Here is a 19,747-nt window from a genome sequence, read left to right on the forward strand (position 1 = left end):
TATGTGTTTTACATGTCCTGACATTGAAATACTGCCAAATTTGTTTTTCACTGTTGCAAGGCATATCTCTCTGATAGGTTAACATGGGGGCTGCCTTTAAATAGTATTAAAGCACAGATTTCCTTTGGAAGCAAAAAGACATGTGGAGTTTGGGGTCTCTAAACTCACAATTTAAAAATACATCTTTTAGTGAAGTTAGTTTTTAGATTGTGTGTTTGAAAATGCCACTTTAGGAAGTAGGCATTTTCTTACATAAACCATTCTGTGACTCTGCTTGTTTGTGGATTCCCTGTCTGGGCCAGTTTGACAGTTGGGCTGTTTGTACCTTTCCTTTAGACAGTGACTCAAAGGGAGCTGGGGTGTAGCCTGCATATCCTGATGGGCCATCTGGGCTGAGGGGAGGGGAGGAGTGGTCTCTTACACCTGAAAGGGCTGTGCCTGCCCTCACACAATGCAGTCTCCCACCCCATGGTGTGTGTTTGGGGCCTGGCCTTGGGCAAGGCATGATCTTGAAAACAACAGAGACTTCTCTTTGAAGTAGGCCTACTTCAAAGGCAGTACGGGGTATAAGAAGAGCACCCAAAACCCCTGAAAATCCGATTACTTCTGGAACCAGGAGGAACCTCTGCTAAGGAAAAGAGCTGGAGAAGCTGGATGAGGAGTACTGCCTCTTTGTCTGTAACTGTGCTTTGCTGGGTTGGCCTGCAGCAGCTGCTTATACTGAGAGAGGACAAGGCTGACTTTTGTGTGACTTCCCACTGGTGAAGAATCTCCAAGGGCTTGAACTGAGCTTGCCTCCTGTTGTTGAAGTCTCAGGGACAACAAAGACTTCTCTCTGTCAGCACTTGGGCTTTCTGCTGAAAGTCCTCCTGCCTGACAAGTGGTGCCCTAACCTGTCTCTGGGCCCTTGAAAGGTGCAGTTGGTGGAAAAGGACAGAAATCCATGCAAAGATCGCCGTGCGGGGAAACGTTTGATGCACCACCCACCTCGCAGCTGAAAAACGATGCTCTGCCAGCCTCACGGCTAAGAACGACGCTCCTCCTGCATCATGGCTGGGAGATCAATGCAACATTGCTGGAGAAACAATGTGTTAATGGCGCAAGTCCCCATGAAGCACGGTTTCCTGACACCATACGACCGGATTGCGACGGAACGTCGCTGGGCAAAGGAAAATCAACACAAAGCCTGCCCGGCCCCGAGGTGCCCATTCGGATCGATGCGCGCTCTCTTGCGGGAGGGAAGAAACAACACATGCCAACCTGTCAAGAGGAGGAACGACGCACGTTCTCGCTTGTGAGTGAGAAATTGATGCATCGCTGGCCCGTGCGCCTTTATTTTGATGCTGCCCAGGTACTTTCGAATGCTAACAGCGTTCTCACTGTTTCCTAAAGCATTAAGACGCTCATTTCAACCCTGGCGGTAAATCCCGCATTCCGCTGTGCAGTTGACCGCCAACATACTGCTGCGGCCGCGGAATTCCGCTACAGGTATTACGACCCACAGCTCGGAATCCACCACAATACAGACACCCACACAAGTCCGCCACACCAAACGTCAGTGATAAACTGGCGATACCAAAACCGACACCGTCATGCCAACAGGAATACGCCCACACTATCACGACCCATGAATCAACGCGGCGGTCTTTCAAGCGCAGTGATCCATTGGCGGTACACACTGCCGCGCTCAAAATACACACACACTTGCAAAACGCAACCACATTGGACAATTCAAAATACACACACTTGATACACATACACACACCCCACCCACACACCCAATCCAATATAAAGCACACACCCACAAACCCTTACAACCAAACATTTGAAAGAAGGCCAGAAAGAGAGACTACCTAAAACAACACCAGCATCCACAGACACACAACACAACCACTTACACAACATCCATGCACCTCAAACAACACACACCAACACATCCCCTCACACATCACAACAGACACCACCTCACACATCACCCATACCACATTATGGCACCTCAAAGACACCCTAGAGCCTCTGAGGAGGAGCTCAGGGTCATGGTGGAGGAAATCGTCCGGGTAGAGCCACAGCTATTCGGATCACAGGTGTAGCAGACGTCCTATGCAAGGAAGATGGAGCTATGGCGCAGAATTGTCGACAGAGTTAATGCAGTGGGACATTATCCAAGATCACAGGATGACATCAGGAAGAGGTGAACGACCTACGGGGGAAGGTACGTTCCGTGGTATCCAGACATCAGATTGCTGTACAGAGGACTGGCGGTGGACCCCCACCTCCTCCCCCACAACTAACAACATGGGAGGAGCAAGTCTTGGCAATACTGCATCCTGAGGGCCTCTCAAGAGTAGCAGGAGGACTGGACTCTGGTAAGACATATCTTTACTACTTTATTTCCCACACCCCACCTGCATGCCATCACATACCACCACCCTTACCCTCACACCCATCCCCCCAACAACCCACAGATACCCCACTAACACAACCCACACATCCCAAAACAAAGTCCTGCATGTAACACCAAAGCATGGACACCCATCACCAAAGCATGTCCAGTACAGAGACTCACTCATGCCCCAAAATCACCAATCACACAAGGACCAAGCCAATAATGCAAGCACAGGAGTAGAGGGTCACACACCCATTGCACAAGATGGCACACACAGATACAATAACTATGCATTTACACCCCAACAGGAACCCTACCCAACGTCACGAGACAGGAGGTGCCAGACATATCCAGTCCCCCCACAGAAGAGACCCACAGTGATGACAGCAGCTCTGCTCGCCTGGATCAAGATGACCAGCCCTGCCCATCAGGGACTTCGGCACAGTCGGTTTCCCTGACACAGTCACAAACCACCACTGAACCTCCCCCCTCAGGAAACACCAGCACAGCACCCACCCAGCGGGCCCATCCCTCTGTCCCCTAAGACACGTCAATCAGCAGTGTGTCCACCACTACAGGGAACCCAGGCCCCACTAACACAGGACGATCAGGGACCTGGGGGCAGTGGCAGTGGGCACATGGTTCATGGGACAGAGGCACAGGATAACAGGGAAGCTGGGAGGACTGCTGTGTGACAGGGGGAGGACAGGCGCATGGAACCCACTCTCCACGAGGCACTCTCCAACATCATGGGAGCTTACCGCCATTCCCAGGAGACCATGGGCACGGTACTGGCCAAGTTTCAGGAGACCCAGCGGCTGCAGGAGGAACACTACCTGGGGATCAGGGAGAACTTGAAGCCCATCAACACCACCCTGGTCACCATTGCAGGGGTGCTGGCAGACCTTCTCAACACCAGGAGGGACACAGTGGCACACCAATGGGCCCCTGACACTAGCCTGGACGATGAACAGCCCTCCACCTCCGCCGGCGCTAGTGGACAGGAGGCACCACCACAGGAACAACAGGCCACCAGCATCCTACCCCCTGCAGATGGAGAACCACCCCGCAAACGGTCCATGAGATCCAGGAACAATACAGAGAACATTGCCAAGTCCCCGCCAGGAAATAAGACCCCCCTGAATGTCACTCTTCTGTCCCACTTTGACACCCTGTTTACCTTAAACTGCCATTGCTCCACTTCCTATGCCCTATTGGACAATGCACCTGTGAAACAAATAGACTGGACTCTGCCATGGACATTCCTCCACCATCACCCCAATCCATTTTACAACCCCCTCAACTTATTTGCACAGAAATAAACTCACTTGAATCACAAAACAATATGGAGTCAGTCTTGTGCTTTCACAATGTGTAATTGCAATATCTATGGAATATAGCAATGTCAATTTACTTGTTCACATACCAATGTAACACAGCTGTAGGCCAGGAGTAAACATAGCAGAGAGCACAAAGTGGGACCCAGATCGGTGAAATGGAAAGTCAAAGTGACAAGTCAGTGTCCATACACTGAGTGAAAATGACAGACTCATGCTAGCTCCAACAATATTATGAGATGTGGGAAGCAGTGACATCTTCTTACCTGTGTCTCTCTGGAAGTATTGCATGATGATGTTGTTTCGGTTGTCGATATCCTCTTCTTCTGCCTCCTCTTCTTCACTGTCCACAGGCTCCACAGCTGCCACAAGACCACCATCTGGCCCATCCTCCTGCAGAAATGGCACCTGGCGACACAAAGCCAGGTTGTGCACCATACAGCAGGCCACGATCATCTGGCACCCCTTCTTCGGTGAGTAGTATAGGGAACCACCTGTCAGATGGAGGCACCGGAATCTGGCCTTCAGGAGGCCGAAGGTGCATTCTATTTCCTCCTTGTTCACCCATGTGCCTCATTGTAACGTTCCTCTGCCCTTGTCCTGGCATTCCTCACAGGGGTCAGTAGGCATGAGAGGTTTGGGTAACCAGAGTCACCTGCAAATGTCGAGGGACAACTGTTAGACACACACTAACCCTTAGAGACAACCCCATACCCAGACACCTATGTCAACTGTATTGGGACCTTGGCCTCACCTATTAGCCACACACAGTGCTTCAGGAGTTGGCCCATCACATAAGGGATGCTGCTATTCCTCAAAATGTAAGCGTCATGCACAGAGCCAGGATACTTGGCATTCACATGGGAGATGTACTGGTCTGCCAAACACACCATCTGCACATTCATCGAATGGTAGATTTTCCAGTTTCTGTACACCTGTTCATTCCTGCGGGCGGGGGGACAAATGCCACATGTGTACCATCAATGGCACCAATGATGTTGGGGATATGTCCCACGGCATAGAAGTCACCTTTCACTGTGGGCAAATCCTCCACCTGAGGGAAAACGATGTAGCTGCGCATGTGTTTCAGCAGGGCAGACAACACTCTGGACAACAGATTAGAGAACATTGGCTGGGACATCCCTGATGCCATAGCCACTGTTGTTTGAAAAGACCCACTGGCCAGGAAATGGAGTACAGACAGGACCTGCACTAGAGGGGGTATCCCTGTGGGATGGCGGATAGCTGACATCAGGTCTTGCTCCAACTGGGCACAAAGTTCCTGGATTGTTGCACGATCAAGTCTGTATGTGATTATGATGTGTCTCTCTCCAATTGTCGACAGGTCCACCAGGGGTCTGTACACCGATGGATGCCGCCATCTCATCACCTGCCCCAGCAGACGTGCCCTATGGAGGAGAACAGCGAGCAGAGAGTCATCCAATACTGAGGTATTTTTATTGCAGAAACGTTAAGAATGTGCTGGTATCTGTCTGTGTTCCTGGCCTAGATAAGTGTGACACAGTTTTCATCCATCCCATGTGGCCCCATGAAATGGCGGCTGCCTGACCTGTAAGGTGGAACAAGGGGATATGAGGTAACTGCGCTGGGGTTGGATAACGTTGCGGTGGGCGGTCGAAGACCGCAGTGCAATTCTGCATTGGTAACATTGGGCCCTATGGGTCCCAGGAGCCAATGATGATGTATGCCAGCGGTGACGGTACGCACCGCCACAGACATGACTGCCATTTTCTGTCTGTTCACTCACTTGATACCTGACCTTCAACAGGAGAGGATCTACACTGCAAGTGCTGCTGTGACCTGTGTCTGGAAGCGACAATAGCTACAGTGTCTGGGGAAAGGGCCCCTGCCTTCACTTGGGAGGAGTTGGAGAAACTAGTGGATGGGGTCCTCCCCCGGTACACGCAACTTTACGGTCTTCCAGACAAACAGGTGAGTACACTGTGAGCATGCTGCATGGGCAATGCCTGCTTTGAGTGGTGTGGATGGAAGATACATGGGGGGCTGAGGCCTGCATGTGCGGATGGTGAGTGTATGTGTGTCAGGGCATGGGTGGGAACTGGTGGGCAATGAGTATGACTGTCCAGACGGGTGAGTGATTACCTTTCCCCCTGTACCATTCCTCTAGGTCAGCGCCCACCAGAAGTAGGGTATTTGGCGTGCCATTGCCAAGGACGTCCGGACCCTCGGGTCTACCACAGACGGAGCACCCACTGCCATAAAAGATGGGAGGACCTGCGCTGCTGGAGCAAGAAGACGGCGAAGGCCCAGCTGGGGATGCCTCCCAATGTGGAAGGGGTGCCCGTCGCACCATGACCACCCTGATGTCCCGGATCCTGGCGGTGGCCTATCCGGAGTTGGATGGGCGCTTGAGGGCATCACAGCAGCCACAAGGGGGTGAGTACACTCTCATTCAGCTGACTCTGCGCGCATTATGAGGTGTCTGGGAGGGGGAGGTGGTCAGTGGGTTCCCTAGGCCAGGGCAAACTTGGTAGGCAAGGTCCCTTGTGAAGCAGGCTACGTGGCACCCCAACCCCACTAGTGGTAGGAGCCATCTACACCTAGTCAGCCTCCTGTGACTTCCAGGTGTGCAGCAGTTGGGCTTAGGCCTCGTACCCCATGGTCAGGTGAATTTTCTAGGAACTGTTAGTGCATGGCGTAGTGCTGAGGGCTGCTCCCTGTATGTTGTGTCCGCCAACGGTAGTGGTGTTGCATGCACTGAACATGTTTTTCTTCTGTCTCCCCCCCCTTTTTGTGGTCTCCCTGTTCTTGTGTGCAATAGCATCATCAGGCGGAGGAGCAGTGGCACCGGAGGAGGAGGGAGCCTCAACCCACTTGGTCCTGGAGGGAGAAGCAACAGAGTCTGAAGCCACCAGTGGGACAGAGGGCAAAGGGAGCTCCACGGCAGGGACAGGAGCATACACGAGTGACAGCAACTCCTCCTCTGATGGGAGCTCCGTTGAGGTGGCGGGCACCTCTGTGTCCACCGCATCAACAGGTATAGCCGCCACCCCCCTACCAGCACCACCCTCCCAACAGCCCCTCAGCGTTTCTCCCGTGCCCTCTCACCCAGGAGGGTGGGCATCTCCATCGCCCCAGGCACCTCAGGCCCTGCCCCAGTCAGCCCTGTTGCCCTCAGTGAGGAGGCTGTAGAGCTACTGAGATCCCTCTCTGTTGAGCAATATACCATTTTGAATGCCATCCAGGGTGTTGAGAGGCATTTGCGACAAACAAATGCATATCTGGAGAGCATTCATTCTGGGCAGGCGGCCCAACAGAGAGCATTTCAGGCTCTGGCCTCAGCCCTGATGGCAGCCATTGTTCCTGTGTCCAGCTTTGCCCCTCCAACTTCCTCCACCCAGACCCAATCCCCTGTACCTCATCTTATCCCAAGCACACCATCAGACCAGCATGCACACTCATCAACACACAAGAGTGTACATGGCAAACATAAGCACCACATATCCCACAGGCACTCACACAAGCACTCCACTTTGTCCCCCTCCTCCACATCCTCCTCCTCCCTCCCTGTCTCCACTCACACCTGCATCCACTACATCCTCAGCCACTACCTCCATCACCAGCACACCCATCACCACACACCGCTCACGTGCAATCACCACCCCCACAACCATTCACACATCCCCAGTGTCCTCTCCCAGTGTGTCTGTGAGCCCTCCTCCCAAAGTACAAAAATGCAGGCACATACCCACCCAAACAGCCATCCACCTCACAACAGCCTCCGGCCCATGCACCTTCACCCAAATTCAGCAGACGTACACCTCCTACAACCACTACCTCATCCTCCACTCCCAAACCCCCTCCATCTTCCCATCCCAGTGTGTCTAAAAAACTCTTCCTGGCTAACATTGACCTCTTCCCTACACCTCCTCCCCCGTCCTTCCCCTAGGGCCAGAGTTTCCAGGTCCCAGCCCAGCACCTCAGCCACCAAATCCCCAGACTCAGTGGTGCCAGAAACTGCGGGGTCATTGAGTGCGCCACCCATCAGGGCTGCCAGTGTGCCACGTAGCGAGGCTAAGGACATTCCGCCACCTGCCAAGGTAAAAAAGGTGCCCACATCCCGGAGGGAGAAGCCGCACCTACCAGCCACCAAGGTCTCAGCAAAAACAAAAGGGGATAGTGGCAAGACAACTGCGGCATCATCACAGGTCGGGAAGGGACAAAAGCACAAGAGCAGGTCAGGAGAAGGCACGGTGGCACCGACTGAGGGACCAGTGTCACACCTTCCGTCCACGACCACACCAAACTGTATGGCGACGAACACCGCAGGCTGCCCCGCCACCTGCACCGCCACACTGCCACACCGCCACCTGCACAGCCACCGGCATGTCTACAGCCTCAGCAACAGTCCCCAGCCTCTTCCCCAGTGGGCAGCCATCTGAGGCTGCAGGGGACGTCCTGCTGTGTCCCTCAGCAAGTGGTGACCCATGCACCACCTCCAGCACTGCCGCCACAGACACTGCCGCAATCACAGCCACCAGGCCAGCGATGTGCTCGGACAGTGGCACCACCGCTGACATGGCTAACATCCCCAGTGGTCAGTTGTCCGAAGCTGGAGGAGACTTCCTGGACCCTGTCCAGCTTCCATGAGGCATGACTTCCATCACTGTTTGCACCTGCAGGTGGAATGCGAAGCTGCAGCAGTGTGGGGTATGTCGCTGCCTCCATGGCGTATCATGCTACCTGTACCTCGGCAATCTCGTGGCACACACACCCAGGTGATGGAATTGTACCGGCCACACTGCACGTGGAGCACTCTGGGGACCATACCCCCTCCAGAACCAGTGGTTAACCTGGAGTGGCTTGAGAGACTGTGGTTTTGCACTCCCCAGGATAAAGCAGTGGGCAAACCACCCACTGGAGAGACTTGAGAGACTATGGCTTTGCACTCCCCAGGACACAGCAATGGGCATGGAGCCCCCTCGTGCAGCAGTGGTGTCGTGCGTTCATCTGGCTGAGGTGCCCTCCTCCCCCTGAGGTGCCTGTATATTTTTTATCTGATGCCCCAGCAGTGTTCTCTCTGTTTCCAGTCAGGGATCTTGTGTGGGCTTTGCCCATGCATTTTGGGTCCAGTGGTCCACCGACAATGATTGGTACACTATCCGGACTTGTGTATTTGGTGTACTTATTTGTATATAATGAATTTTGATTTTTGACTTTCAGATTTTTCATGATTACAATCGTTACAATCATTTCCTTTTATCCTTGCGTTCTTCCGGGGGTGAGGAGGTGTATATGTAATGTTGCTGCATGGAATTGTGTGTATGGTGTTGTGGGTGAGGGTGGGAATATTGCATGTTGCGTGTGTGTGTCACTCTCTTTTCCCTCCCCTGTGTTGTAGGTGCAGTACTCACTGTGGTTGTTGACGGCGTCTGTCCTGCTCCTGATAGAGCAGGAAGAATAGCAGCATTGATAACACATGTAGTTCGGGCTCCAAGGCGTCCTGGTTCCTCATTGGGTGTTGAGAGGTGAGTGGTTTCCCTTCTGTGTACTGTTTCTGCCGTGCTTTTGATAGCGTTGGTTCCACCCCGGAAAAGGTGGCGGATAGGCGTGTTGAAATACAGTGGGCAGTACTTTGTCCTTCCCCTGTCTGTTGGCGGTTACTGCTGCTGTGTTTGTTTCTACCGCTGTGGTGGTCGGAGTGTTAAAGTGGCTGTCTATGTTGGTGGTTTCCGCCATGGTCGTGATTCAATTTTATTTTCTGCCGGCCTGTTGGCGGTATTACCGCCGCTTTAACACCGACCACCAGGGTTGTAATGAGGGCCTAAGGAAAAGCTTCTTAGGGATGTTCGGGCGGGATGTGGGAGGAGGGATGGGAGTAGAGGCAGAGGTAATGGTTGTAGGGTGTGTACGTTTGCTGGATTTGGGTGAGGTGGATGGCTGTTGGGTGTCTGAGTGTGAGTGTTTGTGTTTCTTAGGAGGGGAGGGGGCAGACAGGGAGGGAGAGGACAAAGAGGATGTGTGGATGGATGTTGTGGAGGTGTCTGCAAGTGAGGTGGGTGTGCTGCATGATGTGGTGATGGTGGTGGTGGCTGTTGATTCAGTGCATGCAGGTGAGAGTTCGGATGTAACTGTGAGGGAGGAGGAGGAGTAGGAGGAGGAGACAGTAGAGGCAGTGGATGTTGTTGTGTGTGCAACTGTCTGTTGTTTGTGTGAGTGCTTGTGGCTTGAAGTTTGCTGCCTGTGTTTGTCTGTGCCACTCTTGGGTGATGTTTTGTGTGCATGCTTGTCTGTATGTGTGCATGGGATGGGCTGGAGTTGAGGAGACTGGGAATGGGAACTGGTATTTGGAGGGAGATGGTAGGACCAGAGACATTACCTGCCATCAGAGAGGAGGCCAGAGCCTGAAACGATTTTTGTAGGGCCACCAACCCACTGTGGATGCCCTCCAGGTAGGCATTGTATTGCTGCATCTGGGATGCCAGCCCCTTGATAGCATTCACTATGGTTGACTGCCCTACAGAGATGGATCTCAGAAGGACAATAGCCTACTCACTGAGGGCAGCAGGTCTTGCTGTGGCAGGGCCTGAGGTGCCTGGGGCGAAGTAGATGACCACCCTCCTGGATGAGTGGGCACGGGCAACTCGGTGGGGGGCTACTGGGAGGGGGGTGCTGGTACTGGGATGGCAGTTGCACCTGTAGCTGGGGTGGTTCAAGAGGTGTCCGCCACCACCAGGGAGCTCCCTTCAGAGGTGGATTCAGAGTCCGTGTTGTCACCTCCTGTCCCTGCCGTGGTGCTACCCTCGCTCTCCAGCCCACTGGTCCCGTTGGCGTCGATAAACTCTGCTTCCTGGGTCCCATGGGCTGCAGCTCCCTCACTCACCGGTGCCCCTGCTCCTCCACCAGATGATGCTAATGAACACATGGACAGGAAGACAGAAGAAAATAGGGGGAGAGAGAGAAAGGGAGTACTGGGTCAATTACAACACCAACACCACAGATGGCATTCACATCACCATTACACACAGGGTCCAAGATTGAGCAGTATGCACCCCACTGACATTCCATTGGCTATGTACCACAGCAGGATGAGAGCCAACCACCGCCATCTGAACCCCTCCTGGGACCTACTAAGCCCTGTCTGACATGAAATGCCACCTAGCAAGCTAACATGATTTTACTATTCACCCAGTTGGACCACGCAGCAATGTATGAGCTGGCATTAAGGGGCACCCACTGACTGAAACCCACCACCAGGATCCTATGCCAGCCAACAAAGATGGGTGTTATACACACTGTACTCACCCCCTTCTGAATGTAGTGATGCCCTCAAGCACCCATCCAGCTCTGGGTAGGCCACCACCAGTATGCGGGCCATCAGGGGGGTCAGGTTCCGATGGCACCACTCGCTCATTGGGAGGCCATCCCAGCTGGGCCTCCACGGTCTTCGGGCCCAGCATCTCAGGTCCTCACACAATTTCCTGCTGTGGGTGCTGTGCCTGCTATAGACCCCCAGGGTCCGCACGTCCTTGGTGATAGCATGCCACAATCCCTTCTTCCGATGGGCGCTGACCTGCAGAGGAAACACAGACAGGAGGACACCATTAACCCTACAATTCAGCCTGTCACACATATGACTCACAAAAAGCATTTCCCCTCATCAGGTACACACATCAACCGGAGACCTGCATGCACACTACCACCAGCCATATCCCCCACCCAAATAACACACTGCCAGCACACACATACATCTCCATGCAACCTTGTTGCAGGCATCGTCCTCATGGGATACTCACCTGTTGGTCTGGAGGCCCATACAGCTGTCCATACAGGGGTAGAAACCCAACCACCAGGCGCTCCAACTCCTCCAAAGTGAAGGCAGAGGCCCTTTCCCCTGACACACAGGCCATGGCAGCTTCCAGACAGAGGCCAATGCAGCACACGCAGTGGAGGTGTTGTCCTGTGGAAAGTCAGGAATCAAGTGAGGTTATAGTCAGAAAATGGCGGTCACGTCCACGGCAGTGTACACTGTCACCGCCACTGGTGAGCCTCATCAGACACTCTACTCCATAGATCCCCATTTTGGCCAATAAGCAATAGCACAGCGGTGCAAGACCGCCTTCTGCATGATGCCCAACGCCAGCGGAGTTACATCACATCCCCCTGTCCCTACATACAGGACAGGCGGTCGCCATTTTATGGTGCTGGTACACATTCTTAAAAAGTAAACTGCATCATTGTTGTCAATTATACATACATTGCCATTTACAAAGTCCTGTAACATACATGGTCAATGAACACTGAGGTGGTGGTTCCATTGTTTAGTTTGTACCTCCCTTCTCACTCTTGTGTCCCTTTGGTACCTACCACTGCGGAGGAATAGGAGGAGGAGGCAAGCCCCCGGGTACACACCCCTTGTGGACTTAGCTGCACCTGAGGACAGGCACATAATACTAGCCTATAGACTGGACAGGGCCATAATCACAGAGCTGTGTACACAGTTGGAGCCTGATCTGATATCTCCTATCCGTCAACCCACTGGGATTTCCCCTTTTGTGCAGGTCCTATCAGTGCTCCATTTTCTGGCACCTGTCTCTTTCCAAGTGACAGTGGACTTGGCAGCAGGAATGTCACAGCCAATGTTCTCAATAGTGACTGCAAGGGTTTTGTCTGCCTTGCTCAAACACATGCGCATCTACATTGTTTTCCCCCAAGTGGATGATTTGGCCAATGTGAAGGCTGGTGTCTATGCAATGGGACATATTCCAAATGTTATTGGGGCCATTGATGGAACACATATAGCAGTTGTCCCCCCAGGCCAATGAACAGGTGTTCAGGAATCTGAAGAGTTTCCACTCACTCAATGTGCAAATGGTGTGCCTGGCTGACCAGTACATCTTCCACGTCACTGCCAAGTATCCTGGGTCAGTGCATGACGCCTTCGTCTTGAGGAATAGCAACATCCCACATATGATGGCACAACTACAGAGGCACAGGATGTGGCTTTTAGGTGAGCCTGAGTCCCCACCCAATGCATGTCAGTGTGTGCCTTCAAGAGTCATCCCACATGCCATTGTGCAAGGCTAATGTTTGTCCCTCACTTCTTGCAGGTGACTCTGGCTACCCAAACCTGTCCTGGCTCCTGACCCCTGTAAGGAATCTAAGGACACAGGCTGAGAATAGGTATAATGATTCCCACGGGTGAACCAGTAGAATAATTGAGAGGACCTTCGGTCTCCTGAAGGCCAGGTTCAGATGCCTCCATCTGATAGGTGGATCCCTCCGCTACACCCCTGAGAAGGTCTGCCAGACAGTTGTTGTATGCTGCATGTTGCACAACCTGGCCATCAGACAACATGTGCCCTATCTGCAGGTGGAGGAGGGTGAAAATACTCCTGTGCCAGCAGTGGACCCTGAGGTCAGTGACGATGAGGAGGCAGAGGATGAGGATGTGGACAACAGGACATCAGTTAAACAAAAGGACTTTCAATGACACACAGGTAAGATTGTGGAACTGACCATTCCTCTAATTAATTATTTTTCTGTGTGGCTGTAGCATGATGGCAGTCACTTCCTTAGCATCCCAACTGACTGTCACCTATGCCTTCCCATTTTGCAGATGTTGGTGTGATTACAACTGTGTACTGAAGTGAGGACTACACACTGCTGCAGGCCATTTTGTGGATGGTATCACAAAGTTATGGACAATTGCACAAGATGAAACAGTTCAACACATTGCATATTTATGTCAGATAAAGCACTATCACTCAAGTTGTGTTAAAGGGTGTCTATTGAAGTGAACAATTTGAAGGAATAGTGCAATGGAATGGGATGATGGTAGAGGAAAGTCCAGGATATTGGTCAAGTCTGTTTGTAGCACAGGTCCAGTGTCCAAGGGGCCATAGGAAGGGGAGCAATAGCAGTTAAAAGTGGACAAGGTAACAGAGTGGAACATAAGGAGGCCATTCAGGATGGTTTCATTTCCTGGTGGTGGTCTTGGTCTTGGCAAGTGTCTCTGGTGTATGTCTGGTTCGCAGGGAATGTTTGTGGGGTGGTTCACCTTCTACAGAGGGAGAGGTGATGGTGGCCTCTGGGTCCTGTGGCAGGGCCTCCTGTCCACTGGCTGAAGCAGATGTGGAGGGCTGTTCAGTTGACTGGCTAGCAGTAGGGGCCCACTGGTGTGGTGTGTAGTCCCTCATGATGTTGGCCATATCACCCAGCACCCCTGCTATAGAGACCATGGTAGTGTTGAGGCCCTGCAATTCTTTTGTGATCTCCTGGTGGTGTTCCTCCTGCAGCCGCTGGTTCTACTGCATGATGTTCAACATCTGACCCCTCTTCTCCTGGGATTGTTGGTAAGCCCCCAGGACATTTGTGAGTGCCTCCTGGGCAGTCGGTTCCCTGGGCCTGTCCTCCCCCAGGTGCACCACAGCTGTCCTTCGTGTGTCCCTGTCCCCCTGTGCCTGTGTCCCCTGAACGGTGTGCCCACTGCAACAGACCCCAGGACCCTGATGGTCTTGGCTGTGAGGTGTGGCCTGGAGTCACTGTACGGGTGGGCACACTGCTGATTGACGTGTCCTGAGGACAGAGGTGTGGGGACGTTAGGTGGCTGCTGTGGTGTTGGATACTGATGGGGGAGGCTTTGTGGTAGACTGGGTGTGGGATGGGGTATTCAACTGACCAGTGGTCCCTAATGAGCCAGGCAGTTCATCCAGATCCAGTAGTCCAGAGTTGCTGTCATCACTGGAGGCATCTTCTGGTGGGGGACTGGGTATCCGTGGCACCTCCTCGCTGCTGAGATTGGCTGGAGCACCTGTGGGGATGTAAGTGGTGTACTATACTACATGCCTGTGACATAGTCTGCATCCCTAACTTCCCCTATATTGTTGCTGTTGCCCTGCCACCTTTGTTTGTGTATGGTGATGTATTGTTGAATTGTTAGCTCTCCATGCTGCGCATGTATTGGTGGTGGGTGTACATGCAGGGCTGGAAGGGATGTACATGCAGTGGGCATGGCATGCAGGGCTTGGCATTTAGGGGGTCATTCCAACCTCGGCGGTAAAAGGCGCTTACCGCCGTGCAGAAGACCACCATAACACCGCCGCGGCCGCGGTAAACCGCCACGGTCATTCTGACCCACAACAGGCAAACCGCCAAAATACAGACATCCACAAAAGTCCGCCACACCAAAGAGCAGCGAGAAACTGGCGATGACCAAACCTCCACCGTCACGCCAACAGAAATACACCCACACTATCACGACACACGAATCCACGCGGCGGTCTTCAAACCGCGGTATTCCATTGGCGGTACACACCGCCGCGCTCAAAATACACACACTGTTACAAAACACAGCCACATTGGATAATTCGAAATACACACACCTAATACACATACAAACAATACTCCCACACACCCAACACAATATAAAACACACACCCACATCACCCACAAACCCCTACTCCTAAAGATTCGTGAACACGCACAGAGATAAGAGACCCGAGCACCCAGACGCGCAATTCACTGTCACCCAGCAATATTACCACGCACTTCAAACTACACACCAATACACATCACCACACTTAGCACCACACAATCCACCCCACACATCACCCAAACCACCCCATGGCACCGCAAAGACACCCCAGGTTTTCTGACGCTGAACTCAGGGTCATGGTGGAGGAAATTGTACGGGTAGAGCCACAGCTCTTCGGGACACAGGTGCAGCACACCACCATTGCCAGGAAGATGGAGCTATGGAGCAGAATAGTGGACAGGGTCAACGCTGTGGGACAGCACCCAAGAAATCGGGACGACATCAGGAAGCGGTGGAACGACCTACGGGGGAAGGTGCGTTCCATGGTATCCAGGCACAACATCGCGGTGCAGGGGACTGGCGGCGGACCCCCACCTCCTCCCCCAGAATTTACAACATGGGAGGAGCAGGTCTTGGCGATCCTGCATTCTGAGGGCCTCGCAGGAGTAGGCGGAGGAATGGACTCTGGTAAGTCATATCTTAACTACTTCATCCCCCCAACCCCACCAGCATGCCAACTCATACCCCCACCCTCACCCCCACCCCATCACACCTACTCCTTGCAAATGTCTCACCCTCACAACCCACCCATCCCAACACCAAGCCCTGCATGCGACCACAAAGCATGGACACCCATCACCTAAGCATGCCCACTGCACATACCCATCCCCCCCCAAACCACTGTCACAAAAGCCCCCACACAGGAATGCAAGCACAGGGGTACACGGGCACCCACCCATTGCACGCTATGGCACACACAGAAGCAATAATCATACTTTTATACCCCTGCAGGACCCGAACGCCACGTCACCGCGCAGGAGGGTCCACAAATGTCCACTCCACCCCCAGAAGAGGCCCACAGTGATGACAGCACCTCTGTCTCCCTGGATCTAGATGGCCAGCCCGGCTCATCGGGGACCTCTGGACAGTTGGTTCCCCTCTGACAGCCACAGGCCACAGCAGACCTTCCCCCCTCTGGGAACACCAGCACAGCACCCACCCAGCGGGCCCATATCTCTGTCCCCAGAACACGTCAATCAGCGGTGTGTCCACCACTACAGGGCACCCAGGTTAACCCACCACCCCAACAACAACAGGGACCTGGGGGCAGTGGTAGTGGGCACACGGTCCAGGGGACAGAGGCACAGGGAAACAGGGGAACTGGGAGGGCTGCTGTGCGACGGGGGGGACAGGCCCAGGGACCCCACCCTCCACGAGGCCCTCTCCTCCATCACAGGAGCATACCACCACTCCCAGGAGACGATGGCGACGGTCCTGGACAGGTTTCAGGAGATCCAGCTTCTGCAGGAGCAACAGTATATGGGGTTCAGGGAAGAACTAAGAAACATCAGTACCGCCATGGGCACCATCGTAGTGGCTCTGAATCAGGTAGTCACCACATTGCGGGACACTGTTGCACCACAAAGGGCCCCTGACACTAGCATGGACCAAGAACTGCCTACCACCTCCGCCGGCGCTAGTGGACAGGAGGCCCTGACACAAGACCAACAGGCTACCAGAACCAAACTCCCTGCAGAAGGAGAACCACCCTGCAAGCGGGCCCTGAGATCCAGGAAGAAGACAGAGTAAGATGCCAAGACTCCCGCCAGCAAAGGATACCTCCCTGATTGTCATCCCACTGTCCCACATTGACACCCTGTCCAACCTTACACTGCCCCTGCTCCACTTTCCACAGGCATCTGGACAATGCACCTGTGATACTGATAGTCTGGACTCTGCCATGGACAATCCTACACCATCACACCTCAACGATTTGCAACCACCCACCAATTTAGAGCACTGTAATAAACACACTTATTGCATAAAACAATCTGGAGTCTGGCTGTGATTTTGTACAAATGTATTAGACATTACCTTGCCAAATGGCATATTCACATTGTGATGCCAACATACCAATGTCACACAGCTGTAGTCCATGGGGAAATAAAGCAGATGTCACGCAGTGGGGCCCACATCTCTGAAATCGGAAGGGAAAGTCACAACTCAGTTACCATACATTGGGGGAAAAGGACAGACAGTAGAGAGGTAGTAGGGGTTAAGTATATGTAATATGCCGGTGTGTATTCTTAACTGTGTGTCATTGAAAATACTGCTGTATTACAGTGTTCCTGTTCTCTATGTCGTACTCTTCGCCTTCCTCCTCTTCACTCTCCACAGGCTCCACAGCTGCTACAACACCACCATCTGGACCATCCTCCTGCAGAAAAGGCACCTGGCATCGCAAAGCCAGGTTGTGAAGCATACAGCAGGCCACGATGATCTGGCACACCTTCTTTGGTGAGTACATTAGGGATCCACCAGTCATATGGAGGCACCTAAACCTGGCCTTCAGGAGGCCGAAGGTCCGCTCGATCACCCTCCTAGTTCTCCCATGGGCCTCATTGTACCGTTCCTCTGCCCTTGTCCTCGGATTCCTCACTGGGGTCAGTAGCCATGACAGGTTGGGGTAACCAGAGTCTCCTAATAGCCACACACGGTGCCTCTGGAGTTGACCCATCACGTAAGGGATGCTGCTATTCCGCATGATGTACGCGTCATGCACTGACCCAGGGAACTTGGCATTAACATGGGAGATGTACTGGTCAGCCAAACAGAACATCTGGACATTCATGGAATGATAACTCTTCCTGTTCCTGTACACCTGTTCACTTCTGCTGTGGGGGACCAAAGCAAAATGTGTCCCATCAATGGCACCAATGATGTTGGGTATATGTCCAAGGGCATAGAAATCAGCCTTCACTGTAGCCAAATCCCCCACCTCAGGGAAGACGATGTAGCTCCGCATGTGTTTGAGCAGGGCAGACAACACTCTGGACAACACCTTGGAAAACATGGGCTGGGACATCCCTGATGATATGGCCACTGTTGTTTGAAATGACCCACTTGCTAGGAAATGGAGTACTGACAGCACCTGCACTAGAGGGGGGATCCCTGTGGGTTGGTGGATTGGTGACATCAGGTCTGGCTCCAACTGGGTACATAGTTCCTGTATAATGGCTCGGTCAAGCCTGTATGTCAGTATGACATGTCTTTCCTCCATTGTCGACAGGTCCACCAGCGGTCTGTACACGGGAAGATTTCTCCATCTCCTCGCATGTCCCAGCGGACGGTGCCTATGGAGGACAACAGCGAGCACAGAGTCAATCAACCCACAGGTACGTAACCACAGCTTGCACAGAACACGATTCCCAATGCATTGAATGGCTTGTATGAGTGTCGATGCAAGGCCTAGGTATGTGTGACGCAGTAGAAAATAAGGCATGTGGGCCCTTGAAATGGCGGCTGCCTGACCTGTGAAGTGCGACAATGGGATGTGAGGTCAATGCGCTGGCGTGGGACACCGTGGCTGTAGGCGGTCGAAGACCGCGGCGCAAAGCTGCATTGGTTAACATTGAACCCTATGGGTCTCAGAAGCCAATGACGATGTGCGCCGGCGGTCGCGGTACGCACCGCCGCGCTACGCACCGCCGAGGGCGTGACCGCCATTTTCTATCTGCTTAATCACTCGATACCTGATCTTCCACAGGAGAGGACCTACACTGCAAGTGCTGCTGTGACCACGGTCTGGAAGAGACAATGGCTCATGCGACTGGGGAAAGGGCCCCTGCCTTCACTGCTCAGGAGTTGGAGAAACGCGTGGATGGGGTCCTCCCCCAGTATGCGCTACTCTACGGTCCTCCAGACCAACAGGTAAGTACACTGGGACCATGCTTTGTGGCCAATGCCTGTGTTGAGTCGGGTGGATGAAAGATGGTGGTGAGGGGAGCGATTGAGGCATGCATCAAACGACAGATAAGAGCATGTGCCACATGGCAAGGGTGGGGATGGGGGGGCCACTAACATCGAGCATGCAGAAGGTGATGATTATTCTTCTCTCCCTGTACATGTCACATAGGTCAGCGCCCACCAGAAAATCGGTATTTGGCGTGCCATCGCCAAGGACGTCCGTACCCTGGGGGTCCACCAGAGACGGGGCACCCACTGCAGGAAGAGATGGGAGGACATCCGACGCTGGAGCAGGAAGACGGCGGAGGCTCAGCTGGGGATGGCCTCCCAACGTGGGAGGGGTGCCAGTCGTACTTTGACCCCCCTGATGTCCCGGATCCTGGCGGTGGCCTACCCCGATTTGGATGGGCGCGTGAGGACATCACAGCAGACACAATGGGGTGAGTACACTCAAATCCTGGTGACTTTGCGCGCAGTGGAGGTGTCTGGGTGGGGGAGGAGGGCTGTGGGTATCCCTAGGCCAGGGCGATATCTGTAGGCTAGGCCCCTCCGTAAGGCATGGCCCTGTGCCCCCGCCCCCCACCTCTGTAGTGTGCCAAGTACAGCTATTCATTGCCCTGTGTCATGTATGTGAGCAGAGGTCGCCCATAGGCTTGTAGGCCATGTCCCACGGATTGTGTAGTCGACCCCAAGTGCGCGGCGTAGTGCAGGGGGCTTCTGTGTCTGTCCTGTCCGCCAACGGTGTCGCCAATGCATGCA

Source organism: Pleurodeles waltl, chromosome 2_1, assembly GCF_031143425.1.
Source record: "Pleurodeles waltl isolate 20211129_DDA chromosome 2_1, aPleWal1.hap1.20221129, whole genome shotgun sequence".
Classification (NCBI taxonomy): domain Eukaryota; kingdom Metazoa; phylum Chordata; class Amphibia; order Caudata; family Salamandridae; genus Pleurodeles; species Pleurodeles waltl.